Here is a 20159-nt window from a genome sequence, read left to right as displayed (position 1 = left end):
GATATCAGGGTGGAAAAAGTAAACTATACGAACGGAATCGACAAATAATGTAATTTAAAGATTAAATTTAACCCAATAAAGATAGCACGATATCGGATAAACTAAGGATTTTTCAAAAATATTATTTGTAATATCAATTTACGATAAGCCTACGTGGCTTATCTAGTGGTTAACTCGTCGTCGTAAATCACTCCTTTAACATCTACTTTTCGAAGTTGAAGGTTCTCAAATACAAATCTACAAAAGTTAGTTACTTTTATACAGATTTGAGTATTAGACTATGGAGTCCGATTTCTCAAGAACGGTCGGCTCCAGTCTGTACAAGAAGAGTACACCTCATTTATATATTATCCTCATCTAATTCTGCTGTAGAGGGGGTTACTTATTGCTCACTAGTTAAACAGATTGCAAGGTAAGATTAGGAAAGCATGAAAAGTATTATATACTGGATTGTAAAAAGTATGAAAACAACTTTATACTGCACATCTGAGAGTTACTTGGAGACAGAAAGAAATAGGCTACTACATAGTTAAAAAAGTCTGCATTGTGGTGGGTTTTTAATTTTTACCCGCCGTATTGAATCAAAATTAATTTTTTTAAATAGGAAGGTGGACGTAAGACACATGATTTTGATTTAAAATTTTACAAGAAAAACAGTGGTGAAACCCGTTTTTCTGTTAACGCCTTCGTTATCAAATTATAAGACAAAAAAAAAAGTAAATAATAAAAATAGTAATTATAATATACGTATATATCATAGACAAAATAGTAACTCAAATAAAAAGGATAAAATTAGTTTAATGATAGTTAAATTAGAAAAACCAGAATATATTCCACTTTACTAAAAACGTTATAATGATCGCTAGAACCAAATATTGCATTAACAACAAGATAACATTAGAAAAGTCTAAAGTTCATATCATTTAATTTTTGCAAGTATTATTACTTTTTACTGTTTAAAATAAAAGTACCCTACACTTTATGAATGAGTAGAATATTGTCACTTTTACTACTGTCTACCAGTAACTCACGAATAATTTCCTCCATTCACCCACAGTCCACGCTGGAATATTCGTGACGTACTCTTCACTCGTTGTTACCATACGCTTACTGATATAGCCGTCACCGCAACCGCGCCGAACTCAGGCTTACGAAACTACTCACTGTTATTACAGCGGCCTCGCAGAACTACTTATCGCTCGCTGATACCTGGCAGTAATTTATAACTGCAGAACCTGCCTCATCCCTTTAATTGTTGAAACGTAATAATTATCATCGTCCGCGTCCTTACGTTTCTCTGTAAATTCTTATTCTTGTCCGGTAACTCTTCTAGTTGAACAACAGCTTTTGGAGATGTCATTGACTGTATTACAACGAACAGATTGTTAAACGGACCCATTATCTATGAAAAGAGCATTTTAATAAAAGCCTTTTAGCTGATTCTGGGATTCTTCTTTTTTAGACAATTACTTTTTTTTATTTCTGAGAGATTAATATAAGTACACATTTATTTTATAAAGATAGTAAATATTCTAGGATTGAGCAGATGCATATCGGTAATTGGCATGATCAGTATGTAATATTTAGTTCGCCGTCCAATATATGTTTTCAGAACCCACCTTTTTTATGACTAATTCATCATATCAACTTGAAGCTTGTGAATGGGAATCTGAAATGGAAATTTTGTAGCGTATGAAAAATCCTATGTTTGCCCGAGGTTCAAACCCGGGACCTCCGGATGCAAGGCCGACACACTACCACTCCTCTACCGAGATTACTTTAATGCTCATTCTTATATCTCTCTCACTTCAAGTAAGCCAATGATTCAGACATCTCTTTTACTTGCAGAGAAGAATATTTTGTTTCCATAAAGTAGGGTTTCCTAAAGAATAACGACGTTAAATATTTTACCATAATGTAATATTCTTTATAAAAAAATTTCTTTTTCAGTAGTTTAAAAAATATGAAAGAGAATAAATTGACGTTAAAATACTCTTAGTTAGAAGTAAAGCTTAAATCTTTTAAATAGACAACAGAATCCCGTACAGATTGGTAGGCGAAGATGTCCCCACCAAACCACATTTAAAAAAAGAGCACCGCAGATCTATTGGATTTCCTTATTCTTATCTTTAAGATCCGGATTGGTGTATAGCCAAAACCCACAAAACATCTTGGGGAAAAAGGTTCAAGGATATTGTAAAGGTAGACACGGTAAAACAAGAAAAAACGAATGATTCATCGAGAGAAATATCTGGTAAATAATTAACCACGTACAAAGGAATGCTTTGAGAGCTCTCTCCAGGTAGTGAAGCGATTTCACCTGTAATTAGTTGAGAGATTTAGGCTTCTTTTCCCAGAATTTGACCTGTGTATCTTCTCTTATATAAAAGAGAATGTCCTGACTGAATCATAATCATAATACAACCAAAACTATTATAGGTACAGACTTGAAATTTTCAGAGTACCATCGTAAGTAGATGTGCACTAATGAAAGATTTTGCGAAATTTTGATTTTAAGGGTTCAAATCGATAAAACTAAATTTCGTGTTAACAGCGCAATCTGTTGGATGTAAAAGCAACATACGTTATATTAAATATTTTACGATTCCATTACAATGTTTTCGATATGTGTGTCTGCTATAGACTAAAAAACTACTGGACCGATTTACGCGCGGGAAAGAAGGGAGAAAGGGAAAATCGGAAAAGGGAAATAGAGAAAACTCGAAAAAGGTAAAAGGAAAGAAGGGCAAAATCGAAAAAAGAAATGGAATGGGAAAAGAGAAAAAAGGAAAGATGAAGGGGGAAATGGAAATGGGCGAAGAGGAAGGGATTAAATTAAAATGGAATTAAAAAATTAAAATTTGTATAGCAAATAATTTAATTTGTCAGATGCAAAAAAATTGCTTGAGATTAAAAGCTTAGGTAAAGCATGGAAATAAAGCAATTCATTGCATTTGTCAAATATTATAACATCGTGTGCGCGCGCAGAGCGACAGAATGAGTGTGCGAGTACTCCAGAAGGCCGTTAAATTTTACATCTGTATTTCTCTGTTTAAAATAATGAAAAAAGTTCATAATAAACATTTGTCCGGAAAAGGCTTAACAAATAATTTTACCATGATTTCTGCTTAGCGGCTAAATGAATCTATACCGAAATTCATCGAAAACCAACTGGAATCGAAAATCGGGGAAGAATGGAGAAAGGGAAAAATCGAAAGAGGTAAAAGGGAAGAAGGGGAAAACGGAAACAATAAAAAAGGGGAACCAAGTAAAAGGAATAACGGGAAAAAGAAATAGGAAGGGGATAGGGAAATGGGGGAAGAGGAGGAAAGGAAGTAAGGGAAAGGGATGCTAGATTTGGGATTGTGATAAATTTTTTGTTTATCTTAAATTGTTTATATTAAACAAAGATTTACTTAATAAGTTCGAAAAATTAAAATTTGTTATTAAAGATCCGAATACCAACTTTAAGAACTTTTAATTATACAAAAAGGGTTTATTCAGAAGAGGATCGTAAAGCAAGATCATTAAGGATGACTATTGGGAATGAATATTGGGAGAAAGTAAAAGCTAAGAACTAAAGGCCAAAAGATCGGAAAAAAAGACTTGAATTATTCTGACTAAAGTGGTCCTTTGCGGTCTTAATAGAAAAAAAAAAGAAGAGCATTGCGAGTGAAGCTACATCTATATTGTGGGCGAAGTCGTGACGGGGTACGCTAGTAATTGATAAATGTTTGAATAAAATAGTTCAAATATTACTGCATTAAATTGCTTTTCTTCCAGGTAGTAGAGAGCCAAACATGCTAGTTGGGTGACGTATGAAATATCTAATTCAACTAAAATCATTCAGGCCGATACCCTGTGGATGTTTACGTCATTTTATAACTTTTATTTGAATAAAATGATCATATGGTTTGTTTTCATGTTGCACGGAATTTTAAGTTTTATCAGTTTAATTCGAAGAAAACTTAATTAGTCAGGAAACAGTTTTTTTTTTTAACTATACAAACATGTATCACACTTAAAAATTTCAAAGAATGAAATCTATACTAAATTTAATTTGTTTTGTTACTTATGTTTTCTGTCTATTATATTTATTTAGGTTTTATTACAGCATGCTTGTAATTACAATAATTTACACTTAATTATAATATATATTTATATTGTTTTTTAAATTTTTTTTTTAATAAGTACATAGATGGTAAAAGTTTTAAATCTATTCTGGGAATCATATAGATTCCGAACTTATTCTAACTGGCTCCTATTTTAAAACAAATATTTTATCATAACCTCCTTTCATAAAGAAATGAAACAAAAATATTGTTAATTCAACATCTGTTTTTAAATAAAAATAATATTATAAAATATGTTTTAAATAATAAATTTTATTGTATAGCGTGTTGAAAATCAACAAGTACTATTTGTTTTTTTATTTGTTAAATTTATCTATGTATGTTAATTAAGAATATTTTGCCAACCTACGTATGTATAGCCAAAACAGCAAACTTTAATGCAACAGACCACGCAGACGTTAACGATACTATTCGTTAACATATGCGACAGTTCTTTTTCATGATTAATTTACAATCAGTTTCAGCTTACAAAAATTGAATTTTAAGGGGAGTAGTTAACCCAAAAAGAAATTTCTTTTTTTTGCAGATATTCTGCTGTTTTACATCATATATATATGTATATATATATATATATATATATATATATATACATACATTCATTACAACCCCTTTAAAATAGGGTGGTGGTTAAAACATTTTCTATGCATGGGGGACATATATTTCTCAAAAACTGTTTTATCCTAGAATCATAATTTTTTTGTCATAAAACAGAAAATTCTGCACTATTTTTTGTAGAGAGAGTTTTTATTTGCTTATTTTCTAAGTCTCTTAATAAGATTATATCAAACAATTGTTCAAAACTTTCGTAGTTACTTAAAATTTCACTTTAAAAGACTTTTTCCATTCTAAGTATTTTAAAAACCTTATCTACAAATCATATATCTAGGAATTCTGTGCAATTTGAAAAAAGAATCATTAAGATATCTTATTTCGAAGTTTAGTTACAGCTGTCCCAGTGTTTCAAAAACCTAAAAATCAATTTAAAAAAAAAAACAATAGAAACATACTTACTAACATATTTTCACATAACCAGAAAAGCTACCTGAGAATAACCTAGCTCCATTTGTTTCTAATTCTTCTTTTTTCACATTATTTTTTCTTAAATTTTCTAGTCTCAGTTATTTCGTCTTTCTTGAGATGCTGCTCTCTTGGACGTTGTATTCGACGCTTTCTTCTTTCATCTCGCTGCTACTCTATTTGGAAACTCTTGCGACCAGGTGACATATTGATCCTTTCCATGGACGAGATGTGGAATATGTTACCGAAATTAAGTTACCAACACTTTTTTGCTAATTGTTCACATTCTGCAAGTTTTGTTTACTTCTAAATTTTTTCAAGGCGTTTTTTTTTTTAGGAATTTAAATTTTTTATTTAAATGCCTTTCATGTCCTTTCGTTTAGTTCTCTGTTTAGTAGGTGGCAATTTTAGCAGCTATTTATTTTTTAATGAATTTTTTATACAGAAAATATAACGATAAACAAAGAAATCAAATTGAATTGAATATGATTTAGGTTAGATAAAAACCAAACTCAATTTCTAGGTTATGAGTAAGATGATGACAGTGATAGTTAATATACATATAAAATTATTTGCTAATATACTCAAATATGAGTTACTGATTCAAATTTGGTACACTTTAATATACCAGAACATGCAAAAAAGATTTATCCATAAAAAAAATTTTGTTTGGGTTTCTTTGGGTTGACTACCCCTTTAATAAAAATGGGCAAACTAGTAGAAGTTGTAGGAACAATTTAAAGCAAAAATGTATCACGACTCGGTCATGTATTACGAGAAATAAAATTTACCTTGTGGCTTTTGATGATGCATGGGAAGTTCCGAGGAAAAAATAAATGTACAAACAAGATATATATCACAGTTGCATAACCGTGAAGCGAAGATTATATCGAGTAACCTGTTCGGTGCGGTTAATTCCAAAATTAAAATTCTTCTGATTACCAACCTCCGTTGTTGAGATAGCAATGGCAATTCAGGATGAAGATAGGATAATAATCAGTATGATCTCTATACGTATTTTAATTAAACTCATATATTAATAGAATAAGATATCTAAAATTCTCTGTAGAAGCTAATTTTTGAAGTATTATAAAATATGATATCGTTTAATTATAATTGACCAGCGATTGTTTGTTTACGAAAGATTTTTAAAACACACCAACATGCGCAAAACATAATCTGTAACAAATACATTTTTTATAGCTAATCATTCATTCTGCACCTTTGTTCCAACATCACGATGTATATCAATGAAAAGTAGCTTCTGTAAAATAGTATTATTGTTGTTGTTATTATTCTGTAGAATACATTGTTCGAGTATACAATAAATAATATCGTAAATAAAGATAACAAAATATATATTTTAAAATATTTATAAGGCGGTTATGTTTTCGTTCATACGCGTGTGTTTATTTTATTTTTTTTTTGGCCGGCAACGTTTCCTGTTCTTGGTTAGCGAAGCTGACCTCTTGACCAAGATCTATGTGTGAGATATACGTTTAATGTCTTACGGCACCCTGTAGTTTACAATAAAATAACGAAATGCTTATCTAGTCTGTTATGTTTTCAGTTTTTTAAGGCTACAAATCTTACAGTACATTTTTTTTTCATATCTTTTATAGGATCGCTTATGTTTACTTTTCTTTTTCTTTTACTAAAATCTACCGAACAAGTTTAATTGTTAATAGCTTAATTAGAGGTTTTTGTTATTTAAAAATTTATGTGATCTTAATTCTTTTGTAATTTTATTATATTATTTATTTCTTTTTTTTTTTTTTACTTTCCCGCCTTTTGCTATAGCAGCTATAGAAGTTAACGTATAGATGTGATAATCGGTCCAATTTGAGCATATGCGGTTTTCACCAGATTTTTACGTTTTGCACCTAAGGAACCCAAAAAGCCGGATGGAAATTTTCGGAATCTTCATATATACGTGTATGTGTTCGGGACGTAGGCCTCAAAATCACCTATATCTCCGTAACTGCTCTACCGATTTTGATCAAACTTGATCAGATTATTTCTATATATGGGGCATTAATGCTATTAAATTTTCAACTTAAAAGGTCAAAGGGGTGCGGCTGCACAGAAAGGTCACCCTCAGTATCTCGAAATTTCCCCTACTTAAGGTCTTATTTTTCTTAGGCACATTCTCAACAATTGAAAATTAATAATATTAAAAAAAAAAGTTTTGCAAAATCGTACTCCCATTAGAGGCTAAGTGGGTACAGTGTATCATTAGTACCTCTTCTCGCCACACAAAGCGCTAGTGTAGCACTGACGTACAGCTGCTGTAGTCGTCTTTCTTTTTATGTTTAGCCTCCGGTACCAACTGTTTTCTAACATCGCAGGTGAGCGTTAGATTTAAATAAATGAATAATGTTTAAAGTTTAAATATCTGACATGGACACCACACGACTTTTTTTACGCCTATTAAATTACATATATATTTATATTTATTTATTACATATTTTTATTTTATTTCTTTTTTTTTGTTATTATTGAATTATTATACATTGTATTTTTTTTTACAATCATAGGTTCTTCTTTAGTTTCTGTTTAGCCTCGAGAACCACCGTAAGGTATTACTTCACAGGATGAATGAGTTTGAAGTATGTATGAATTTAAATGAAGTGTAGTTTTGTATGGTCTCAGGTCAACATTCCTGAGATGTGTGGTTAATTGAAACCCAACCACCAAAGAACACCGGTATACACGATGAATTACACAAATCCACAATCACAAACCTGTGATTGTAATAAATAAACCTGTAATTATTAATAAATCAACTTATTTAAATTAAAAAAAATGCCTTCCACTTGTAAGATCCAAATATTTCATTATTTAAAATTTTATTGGGTTTTAATTCTGGAACCAATGAAAACAAGTACAATTTATGATATATCGTTGAAAAGCTCTCGATGAGAGCTTATTACTGCGCTTAATAAAAAGTCCAAAATATAATTTATTTTTTTGTTTTTCGGCTTTTTTGGACACCCTTGTACTACTCGATTGCAATCAATAGGAGATGTGTACAACCAGATGACAACAGTCATAAATCAGAAGTCTCAACATTCTACGGCTAATAGTTATGCGAGATATATACGTACGTACAGAGACGTCACGCCGTAACTAGAAAAATTGGATTCAGGGATGGTCAAAATGGATATTTCCGTTGAAATCTGAAAACCGAAATTTTTCGGTACTTCGTACAAAGAAATGAAATACTATGCGCGCGGGCTTTAATTAGATTCATTGAATTAAATAAATAAAAAATATTATATTTAAATAAAATGATAAATATTTTATTTGAAGTTGTGTGTATGTGTATGTAACCCGTGCTATAGAAAAAAAGCTATAGAAAACTGGTTTTCAGCTTTTTTATTTAGTATTATATCGCTAATTTTTAAAATTTAGGCTAACCACATCGTTTGTTGTGTTTTTTTTTAATATGGCTTTTTAAAAATAATCGTGGAAATATTTCATATTTAATTTTTTTTTTTAATTATTAAAAAGCTAGTTATTGCATTTTTACGAGAAATGTATAGAAAGAGTAATTAAATTGGTAGGTTGGTCAAATATCGAGTCTCTCAACAGTCGATAACAAAAAATTATCGGAATTAATTGAATATTATGGTTACGTATGTATATGTATGTAATGTAATAATGCAATTATAATGGTAATATAATGTAATAATGGAAGTAGTGTATGTATATATATATATATATATATATATATATATATATATAAACACTGAACACTGTATATTAAATACTACTTTTAGTACAGGCAATTTGTCATCAAAATAGGTTGTATTTGAAAATCCTTACCTACCGATTGATCTTTGTCCATGCATTAGGGGTGATGAGGGAAGCTTAACTCCAGATTTTTAACACCCCCTCCCACAGATTTTTGAAAAACTCAAAAAGTTTTTGAAATGCGTTTTTCTCTGAATCTATGCATTTTAGAGAAATGTTTTACAAACAAAAAATGTAGAGTACATTCTTCTCTACAATTACCATCTTTGAAGTTATGCCATATAATTTGAAATTGAAATACTAGGTGGCGCTGAAGTTGTAAAAAACGTGTTTTTTCTGGTATTCACCGGAAAAAATTGTTTTTCGTCTGTATTGCATTTGGAAAAGTTGTTAATCTCAAAAAAAGACAACTTTTATTCAAAAAATTTTCTTGTACGACTTAGAATTCCAGAGTTATAGCGGTACAATGGCAACGCAGCGGTCCTATTGTTACTGTAGCTTGGGAGATCGGCATTGTTCAGCGACTAGACCGGTTTCGAACACGTGCCCAGTTCACAACATTTTCACACTTTCACAAGCTACAGCTCCAAAACGGTAAGTCGTACAAGAAAATATAATATAATTATATTTGTGGTAATGGGCTGCCGCCGTGCAGCCCATTACCGAGAACTGAGTAGACAGATAAGAAACTGGACGAAGTTGATCTTCCGTTTTTAGTGGCAGCGGAAAAATCTCCGCCTTCGAAAATTTGCCGCCGTCGGCTATAGCCTAGCTAGCCTATTTAGAAATCCGCCACTGCTCAGGGGTCCCTCGCTTCGCTTGCCGTTCCCAATTTGCCAGGGGACCGGCGCCCTGGGCACCTACAGAGCTTGCTTTGGTCACCATTCCCATCTACCCAGAGGGTTTCACCCCCTGGATCCTTGAACTGTACGTTATCCTTATGGTTATGAGAAGAATAATTATAGTATTCAGGCTTTGTAGAAACCTGAAAAAGAAACTAAATTACAAAAGACAGAATAGTAGTAACTATGGTAACTAAAGTACACACACCTTTGACGACGAAAAATTCATAACTTATTTTTTTGCTATGGTGGCAGAAATATAATTATGAAGTAAAAGAATTAATCTAATTTTTCCTTAGTGAATATCTTTAATTCATACCTAACTCCCTTCTATTTCTATTTTCTCTCTCCTCTCCTTTCTATTTCTTCGCTCCCAAGGAGGGAGCGAAGAAATAATGAATATTTTTAATCTGCAAATTAGCTAGGACCCCGGTCGATGGCTAAAAACCTTCCCTGGGATAACAAGAAATTATCTTGGAAATTTGAAAAATAATCAGTCGGTTGATTCTCGCGTGATGCGATAACAAACAGACAAATTCGATCGATGCTATTTTTAGGTTTTCTGGGGTACTTAGAGGTCATTCGTCAAGGTTCAGTGAAAACTGGATATGCCCAATTTTTTCCGATCACCATACTTTCCCTTCTCTATAGCTATAGCTGCTACAGAGACAAGTAAGTAATGTATTTGTAAGAAATCAAACATTCGTCAAAATTTTGTCGATTTACATGCTTATATGTTCCCTTATTCTAGAACGCTGAATTTTATAAAATCATGTTAACTGTCTTAACATTCAAAATTTTAAAACAAACTTTAAATCTAAACTAAATGGTCATTTCGATTGGTAAACGATAATCATCAATAAATATCGAGGATAAAGTATGAAACAATATAAATTAATAAAAACAAAAATTTGAGTTCTTTAACTATAATATCGTTCTTTCATTGTGTTTAACATTGGTGGGATTTTTCTTTCTTTATCATTAGGAGCATGAGATGGTTATTAAGCATGAGATACTTATTAGGAGCATGAGATACTCATAAATGAGTTACGCCCATTAATTTTATTATTTTATCTAATTTAAGCGGAGTAATTAATGTACGTTTAAATTATCCAGGTGTACTTAACACGTTAAACTGTTAAAATTATGTATGTTACGTATACGAGATAGAACAATTTCGATGTTCCATATGTCATAATTGTTGACAAATTGTTCTGCTTTGTTGTACGTGTACTTGTTAATTCCGTTTAATGCTTCGACTGTAAAGGCGCACATATACCGATACTGTTAACGCACTTCAACGGTATATATCGTTTAATACCCTGCACAGTTTTCACAATGCATACCTGTTATATAACAACAGGTGTTCTCTAATATCTGTGTAATTTAAATAATTACACTTGGGATCTTTTATCGAATCAAATATCCATTGAATTTCATTTCGTTTGAAAACAAGTGGTGTAATATTTCACGGTAATCGAAAACCGGGTGCTACATTAATAGGATTTGTTTATGTTAATCAGTGATGTTTATTTTTAAAAAAAATTGACGTATATCGTGATAAACAAAGAGGAATTATTATTTGTCAGGTTTTATTAACCAAATTATACGTTATATTTAAAATTCTTAATATCATTGTGGTGCGGAAAGTGATATATTTAACAAATAATTATTACTTTCCCGTCTAGAGAGCGGTATAGCTCTAGAAGAGAAAGTATTGTACTCGGCATATGCCATTTTCACCGGATCTTGACGTTTTGATTACTAAGGAACCCAAAAAAATGGTCGGAAATTTTCCGCACATCCGTATGTACATGTGTGCGTTCGGTGTTGGACTCTACATCACTTTATATTTCCAGAACTACTGGACCGATTCTGATCAAACTCTGTCAGAAAACTTCTATGTATGGGGCAATGACGCCATTAAATTTTCAACTTAAAAGGTCAGCGGGATGAGGCTGTAGAGCAAGAACACGCTCAGTATCTCGTGATTTCCAGTAAGGTTACATTTTACTTAGGTACAGTTAAAAAATAACAATATTTGCACAAAAAAGTTTTTTGAAAGATCACACCCCCATCCCAAAAAATGATTTAAACTAGTGACTAAGTGGGCATACTGTGTTAATAGAACCCTTGTCACCGCAAGGAGCGCTAGTTTAGCACAGAAATACAGCTTTGTAGTCTGCTAGTTTTGCGTCACAGAGGAGCGGTAGAATTAAATAAATGAATAATATTTAAGTAACTCGTCGGGGTAGGTCTCGAATTTGATCGCCCGGTTGACCCGATACCTGGTGTAATAAGCCTCGAAGCTACACCTGACTGCCGGCTACACAATCGAAATTTGTTCTATATAAGTTGTTTATTACATTAGTTTAGTTAGTGCCGACTGTCGCCGCTAGTACCACCACACCCGCACAAATTAAATACGGAATGCGCGCGTACTTTAGTTAGAATCATTGAATTAAATAAACGCAAAACTATTATATTTATATTAAATGATAAATATTTTAAATTAAGTTGTGTGTATAAGCCGTGCATCAGAATCAACCCACACTTTCCCGCCACGCGGCTTTATAACTGTGTTTTCAGCTTTTTTATATTATGGGTAGGTTTTAAATTTATTATTGTATTTTATAAATAAGATAGTATAGTAAGGTAAAAGGTAATTTCTTTAACACCATAACAAACTGCTCAAGCATGCTAATATCCTAAAATTGTATTGTCCCTTTATATGAACATTGTTTTTCCTGTTTTGCCTCCGGGAATTACCGGTCAGGTATTACTTCACAAGAGATATGTATGAATGTAAATGAAGTGTAGTCTTGTAGTCTCAGTTCGACCATTCCTGAATGTGTGGTTGAAACCCAACAACCGAAGAACACCGTTTCCACTATGTAGTATTCAAATCCGTGTAAAAGTAACTGCCTTTACTAGGACTTGAACGCTAGAACTCTCGACTCCAAATCGGTTGATTTGAGAAGACGCGTTCACCACTAGACCAACTCGGTGGGTTCCCTTTATACGAACTACTTTTAATAAAGGGTACTTCTGAGAAACGTGTGTTCTAAGATTAATAATAATAATAATAATAATAACAACAATAATAATAATAATAATAATAATAATGAAAAACAGTAATATTTGAATTTTGTAAAGCAATCCTAAAATTACCTACAAAGGAAGAAATGAGACTCATCATTTCCTCTAGAATTTGAATAGAGCTGAAAATCTATTATAAATTTATTCTTTAATATGTTTATTTAAGTTATTTGAACACAAAATTACCTTAAAATAGTGAATATATAGTCTTTTAGTGTTTTTTTAATGTGCAAATTAGCATACCAGATTGGAATCCTGCTCATCTGTCATCCTGTAGTATCGGACCCCTAAAATACATATATACATTTCCCTACTAAATCTACTGATACCCTAATGATTACTGTATTTAGAATAAATTGTTAAAAAATCTTCAATTCGAAAGTTAGAAACAATAATAACTGTGTATAAGATCCTTATCATTTATATAAAGATCGAAGTATATTATTACAGAAAAAAATTTGTGAGCATTAATTCGTAATTAATTGTTTAGGACTGTGTATAAATACAGTGTGAGAATTAATAACATCATTAAATATCAGGAAGGCCAGTGGTAATGGGGAAAAACATTAAGATTCAAAAGCAAGTACTTCCTAATAGTATCCATCAGAAAATATGCCTCTATTGCACGATTGCTTCATTATTTTATTATATTTAAGATTTTATGCGTTACAATATTTACACCATGAATAAAATAAACATTTATCAATTTTCTAGATTATATTAATGAAAAAAGTAGTAAAACAAATAAGAACTACAGTACACCAGTTAAAAAGAGTTAGTTAATATTAATTGATTTCAATTATTTTTTTTTATTAGTTTCGTTGTACTTAGTTTCAAATATCTGATTTTTCAGAACGAATGTTTATTGAAAACTAAAGTAATTTTTACTTTATTAATTTAATTATTAAGTCATTAAATTATAATATATGTGATAGTAATTCTGTGTCTGTATAATTTTGTTTTTGATTTTTTATAAATATAAATTCTATTGAAGAAATGGACTTTTCTGCTAAATTATTTGACGGAGCTAACAAAATATTATTGAAAATCATATATGTTTTTTATAATTCATTTTTCTATTTTCAAAAGTAATTAATTTAAAAATAATTATATTTTACTTACAGGATGCTTTTTATTAAATTAATCACAATAATATACTTGTATTTGGCTTTAAAAGAAATATTAAGCTCTAAATAGATTCAAATATTTACTATCGCGATTGTTGTAATATAATAGGTAGTCTAAAAAGTATTAAGCCTTTTGCACAGTTAGCGTATTGTGGCAAAAGTCGAGGAAGACCGGCATGTAAATAGTCATGACATCGTCAGTGGTCTAAACGTCCATCACCAAACAGTGTTAAACCATTTGGAGTAAGTTATCTACCAAAAGAAGTTCAACGTTTGGGTGCCACATGATCTGGTTCAGAAAAAAAATTACTCTGTAATTTTTTTCAATTATTTTTTCAAAATTAATTTCTGTCTGCGAATTTTTGTCTGCGAAGCGGTTGATCACGAGTGATGAAAAGTGGATAACCTTTGACAACAATGTGTGAAAAAGATCGTGGTCAAAGAGAGGGTTGAAATTCCATAGTCTGTGCAAAGCCTACATTGACGCCCAGGAAGGTTTGTACGTTTGGTGGGATGGGAAGGGCATCGTGCATCACGAGCTGCTGCCGCCAGGCAGAACAATAGACTCAGATCTGAACTGTTGACAATTAGCGTGATTGAACCTAATAATTTTTTTTAAAAATGGCTTGAACTGATCAATAGAAAGAGTGTCGTATACCACACTGGCATCGTCAGGCCGCATACATCTTTAACGACCCGTCAGAACTTGGTTGGGAGGTTTAAATTCATCCACCTTATAGCCCGGACCTGTTACCGTCAGACTATCATTTGCTTCGGTCTCTGCAGAAATTCCAGAATGGTATTTTAAGTTAATTTGAAAGGTGATTTGTGAAAACTAAATGTTACAATTTTTTGACCAGAAAACAGAGAAGTTCTATAACGACAGGGTTATGATGTTGCCGGAAAAATGGGAGAATGTAATCAAAAAAATGGTGCATATGTGGTCTCATAATGTTATTTTCCATTATCAATAAATGTATTCTCCTCAACTTTGGTCTCCAAGGGTTCAGTACGTTTTAAAAATTCTGATAAAAAGCAAAGAAAATTTTACAATCACTGTTCATACTTAAAACTCAATATACCAACCTTTTCCTTTATTTTCTAAAAATGTGTGCATTGTATGTATATGTTGGATGATATATATCTTAAAAACTATTTTGTTTTACCGTATGCTGTGTGGGTTACGTATGTTTACATGTAAATGAAAACACTTATACTTACACGTAACATATCTATTCATTGTTTGGTTAAAGATGTGCGTATCACATTTTAAATTTAGTGATTTTAAGTAAATTTATTCAGTGTCTTTTAAATATATTATTTTTTGTTTTTTCAAGCTATGAAATCAAACATTTTTAGTTAATAATAAAAAATGATTTGACTTGGACTTTTATATATTAAACGTTTAGAGATCGATTAGATCAAAAGCAGTAAAATCTTAGTTGGTTTTTTTTCTGGTCTCACAAGAAAGAGTCGTCATCAGCGCCCGGACCCGATATTTATAGTTATATAGTAAACAAATATTAAAATTAAAAATTAAACAACAGTAATACAAAAACGCAGGAAAACGCCTTTGTCGTATGCTAAAAGCGAAGTAAAACCATAATGAAATATAGTATTTAAAGTTTAACGTAAAAAAGACGAAAAATATTGTATGAATAATCAAATTTTCAAACCCAGATGCAAGTAGATAAAGAATCGTAAGAGATTCGATAACATAGTTACATTGTTCCTAAGATATTTCGGGTTTTAGCCCCTAGTTTAAACATCCAACGCAATGCCGCATAACAGACCACAATGTCCACAATGATGTGGTGTACCGTTAGTTGGCAGGCGCAGCGAACACAAATGGGTGCATCGGTCTGAGATGAGATATCCATGAGCGAGTCTTGTATGCCCTATTCGCAAACTGCTACTAATAACCTCCTCTCGACGATTATTTCTACAGGATGAGCTCCACGGTGACACACTGTTCTTAACTGGATGACGTTTTTCGGTGATGGTAGCATCCCATTCACTTTTCCATTCGTCCACGGACCATTCTCTTAAGAAAACAGACAACATCGTCAGAAACAACGCGATTAGTGAAAGGGTGTTGCAAACAAGCCTCTTCCGCCGAACGATCATTACCCGAAATTCCTTGTGGCTACGGATACAGGTGCAGCTCACAATTGTGTTATGCTGCGTCACTTTTCAGAGATAACAGAGTATGTCGCAGACAGCATGGTGTCTGGAGTACATAGCGGAGAGGGTCTTTCGCTACGGGGGTCAGGGTGTTATATATATTACTATCATCTCAGGAATGATCGATCTGTACAAGACTCCACTTCATTTACATTCATACATATCATCCTCTGAAGTAATACCTTACGGTGGTTCCGGAGGCTAAACGGTAAAAAAGTACATGTCACTAATAGCCTGCAAGGCACTCGTGGAAATCTGAACAGTGAAGTTTGTGTCGAAATATTGGGCTAATTATATTGGCTTATTTATTTAATCCCTTATTCATAGCATACAGCTGCGCGATGAAAACATTGACTACGCTGGGAAGACCAAGCATATATGTAATATTGCCAACCACAAAAGCACCACCAACAGAATTATCGTGTTTAGATCAGTCTTTATAAATTATAACATTAGAATTCACGTTATTTATACTATTATAAAACTTTTCTCCTAAGATAACCGGTTTCGTGTACTTTTTTGATATCGACAACGATTAAATCAGTAACTTTTGAGGTATGTCCCCAAAGGAGGGTAATAACGTTGAGTAACAGTATATTTGAGTTACGTTGGTAATTGTATATTTAGAGATAAGAAAAGATGAACTTTGATGACTAGCGAAGCAGTAGATCTCGACTTTTCCTCAAGTCGATTAACATGCTGGTTGAAGAGCACCTCGTCAATGGTCGGATGATTTGGTTGCGCTTTAATCCTAGCTATGTAGGAGCAGATCATTTGGTTTTGTCTATAGTAAAGAGATGGCTCACTACAATCCACGGCTTGAACGAAATGCACCTGTAGGTGGGAAAATGAATGACTGACTATATCGAGCATTTCAAGAGCGGTAATAGGCAAGAACGAATAGATAGAAATGTTGGGTTTATGCACTGGTGTAGAGTTCTATTTTGCTTTATTTTTAAGGAATGATGTCCTGCATGTAATCTTATAATAGTGTACATGAAACTTGGTGTGGTAGTTTGTACATTTTCTAAAAAATTAAATGAGTGGTTGAGGAGATACTATATATGATTTCTAACGTTTTTTTGTTGCATATATTAACGTTTATTAAAGAAATCATTGTTAAGTATTACTATAATTTTTTTTTAATAATTGAAAAAATCCTGTTTTTTAATAACAATTTTTTTTTGCATATATTCTAACTTTTATTTAAACTTCCTAAAGTAAATTTTTAAATTATTTTTTTCTAAGCCAGGTGTTATCATAGTAGAATATTTTTTACCTTAATTGTAGGGATAAAATACAATTTTTTATTTATGTATTACAACATTTAATTAAGCTTAAATTTTTTAGCGTAGTATAAAGTCTCAGTGTTTGGCAATTTTCCATTAAAAAAACTTTATTAGTGTACACGTTTGTAAATAAATATATTATACAGATAGATTCAATGCCAAAATATTCTTCGAGAGTATCAGACTATCGCAGGATAATCAGATTTATTTACTTGTTATTGATTTATGACATAGACATGTGTTTGTTGTGAAGTTTGTGTACCGAAGTAGCTGTTCTGATTTTTTAATAATTTTGTGAAAATTAAATAACATATTTGTTTATTTTGTTTTGTTATTATGAATTTTCATCAAGTACCGGCTACATCCATTGATTTTATATATATATATATATATATATATATATATATATATATACACATAAGCTGTAATATTACGGTCGGTTCATTAATATTAAACAATAAGCAAACTATAATTAACATTTAGCATTATCAATGTATCCAGTGAACTTAAATCATTTGTTAGTGACGTACAGTTTAAAATGAATGATAGGTAAATAAGGTAATGAGTATTATGATATGAAATTATTACATAATACCAGTTATCAAGGTATAACATGACAATTAAATTGTTTTTTGAATTTAAATTTATTTAGAGAACTGGTAATAGAAAATCTACATTGCCAAGATACAGATACACACAGAATACGATGAAGAAGAATATGACAGTTCCAGTATTAAAATATGTGACCATAATTACCTTTTTAACTTTTTACAGATTTCTAATTTTAAACAACTATTCCCGAAATTTTTTTACCTGTCAAGTCTATCTATATCTTCTCTGAAATGTTTTGATGACCATTCAATAGAGATATTTATTTGTTGTTTTATTTCTACTTTATAATAATCTTTTTTTGTTTTATTTTTCTTTGATGTACTGAAAAAATATGAAGATTTATTTTCATTAGTTTTCTGTTACACTCACTACAATTGGGGCTATTTCTTTGTTGTTTTTTTTTGTGTGAATTTTTTTTTTTACAATCAGTTTCCTGAACAATAAACTTTAAATAAATTTTACAGAGTAATAATGACGTGAAAGGGACGCATAGTCATCTCAGGCCGACCATTCCTTAGATGTGTGGTTTATTGAACCCTAACCACCGAAGTACACCGGTGCCCATTGTCTACTATACAGATCTGTATAAAATTAGCTAACGTTTACTAGGACTTGAATCTCAAAGACTTCGACTTCGAAAATCAGCTGAAAAAACTGCGACGATTTAATTTAAGTTAAAATTTTAATCTGTAAGAAATATGGAAAATTTTTGGAAATCTCTTCTTTTTGTTAAATATTAAGTTTTCTTACATTAATGCTTCTTATTTTAGCGTATTTATTACAGTTAGTTAATTGAGAGAAACATCATTAAATTCTCATTTTCTTTTCGTTTTAATAAGTTCAACATTATAATTCAGAATGATGATAAGTAATTTTAATATTTTTAGAATTTATGTCCTGCAAGTTTAACTTCCCAGTTGCAGTATGCTATTTCTACTCGTTTACATCAAAATTATATTATGATGTAAAGGTCATATGATAAGATAAAACCTATTTCATATTGGTTTACAAGAAAGCGAGTTAATATAGGTCATATCCTGCGTATCATTTCTTGTTATTTTGATTCAATTCTACTCTATTATTTTATCTTTTTTTATTTTTTAAGAAAAGATAAATATTTCCTGTTGTATTTTACTTTCTAAAAAGTTTGAAAACTAGGTTAGTCTTTAGGGAAAAAGACTTCTGTGAATGTTTTAAACAAGCAAGGAATTCCTGAATGCGGACTGTTGTTTTACCTTTTATCCGATTTTTAAGGTTACTTTGCTTTTAGAATTCAAAATTTTTACATCAAAGGGAATACGCAATGAAATTCTTGTTAAAAGTAAATAAAATTTACTATACATTTGAAAGTGTAAAACGTACTTTGATGTTAATTTTATTGCGTATTAAAAAAGTTTTTTTTCACTTGTAGACTGATATTATTTTTTCAACATTTTTAAAAATATCAAATATTAATCGTAATAATAATTTTTGATGTATTTTTTGTTATGAAATAATAATAATAATAAAACTTTTATGTTCGTACTGATAAGATAAATGTATTGTAATTAAAAGTAATTTGTAATGACAAAACGCATTTTTTTATTTGGCAGCTTTTGATTTACAATCGGTTTCAATTTACCGGAACCATAAGTAAATTTGAATAAAACAAAAAAAATATGACATGCATAGAGTGTTTTCCATTGAAATTCCTCAAAGAACGATATATGTGAATACATGTGAAAAATCATATGATGTGGACATCACATGACGTTTATGTACGCATATTAAATTAAATTATATATAATTTTTTTTTTTTGAAATAAAAGTACATAAATTTTATTTAATTAATAATTTCTAATATTTGTTCATTTTTTTTTTATTGTAATTATTATTTATCGTAACTTTTTTTGGAGTAGGAGGTTAATAAATATTAATAATCAATATATTTAAATTAAAAAAAGAAAGTTTAAAAAAGGATATGAAGTCTGATTCGAACCGATGCACCCTTGTAAGATCCTTTCCTTCGTTTTCCTGTTTAGCCTCCGGTAATTACCGTTCATATAATACTTCACAGAATGAATGAGGATTATATGTATGAGTGTAAATGAAGTTCTTGTA

The 20159-nt window shown here is 31.0% G+C and overlaps 1 long non-coding RNA gene across 3 annotated transcripts in view; it reads left to right on the top strand.

The window, feature by feature from the left end:
* LOC142318908 (uncharacterized) overlaps positions 1–19380 on the top strand; it is a 209996-nt gene extending 190616 nt beyond the window's left edge. For all 3 annotated transcript variants that reach the window (XR_012755075.1, XR_012755074.1, XR_012755073.1), the window contains exon 3: positions 18524–19380. This is a non-coding gene — a long non-coding RNA (uncharacterized LOC142318908). The remainder of the gene's footprint in view (positions 1–18523) is intronic.
* The last annotated feature ends 779 nt before the right edge of the window (positions 19381–20159 follow it).

Source organism: Lycorma delicatula, chromosome 2 (genome assembly GCF_047948215.1).
Source record: "Lycorma delicatula isolate Av1 chromosome 2, ASM4794821v1, whole genome shotgun sequence".
Lineage (NCBI taxonomy): Eukaryota > Metazoa > Arthropoda > Insecta > Hemiptera > Fulgoridae > Lycorma > Lycorma delicatula.
The sequence above is the reverse complement of the archived record's forward strand: the minus strand, read 5'-3'. Positions and strand labels throughout refer to the sequence as shown.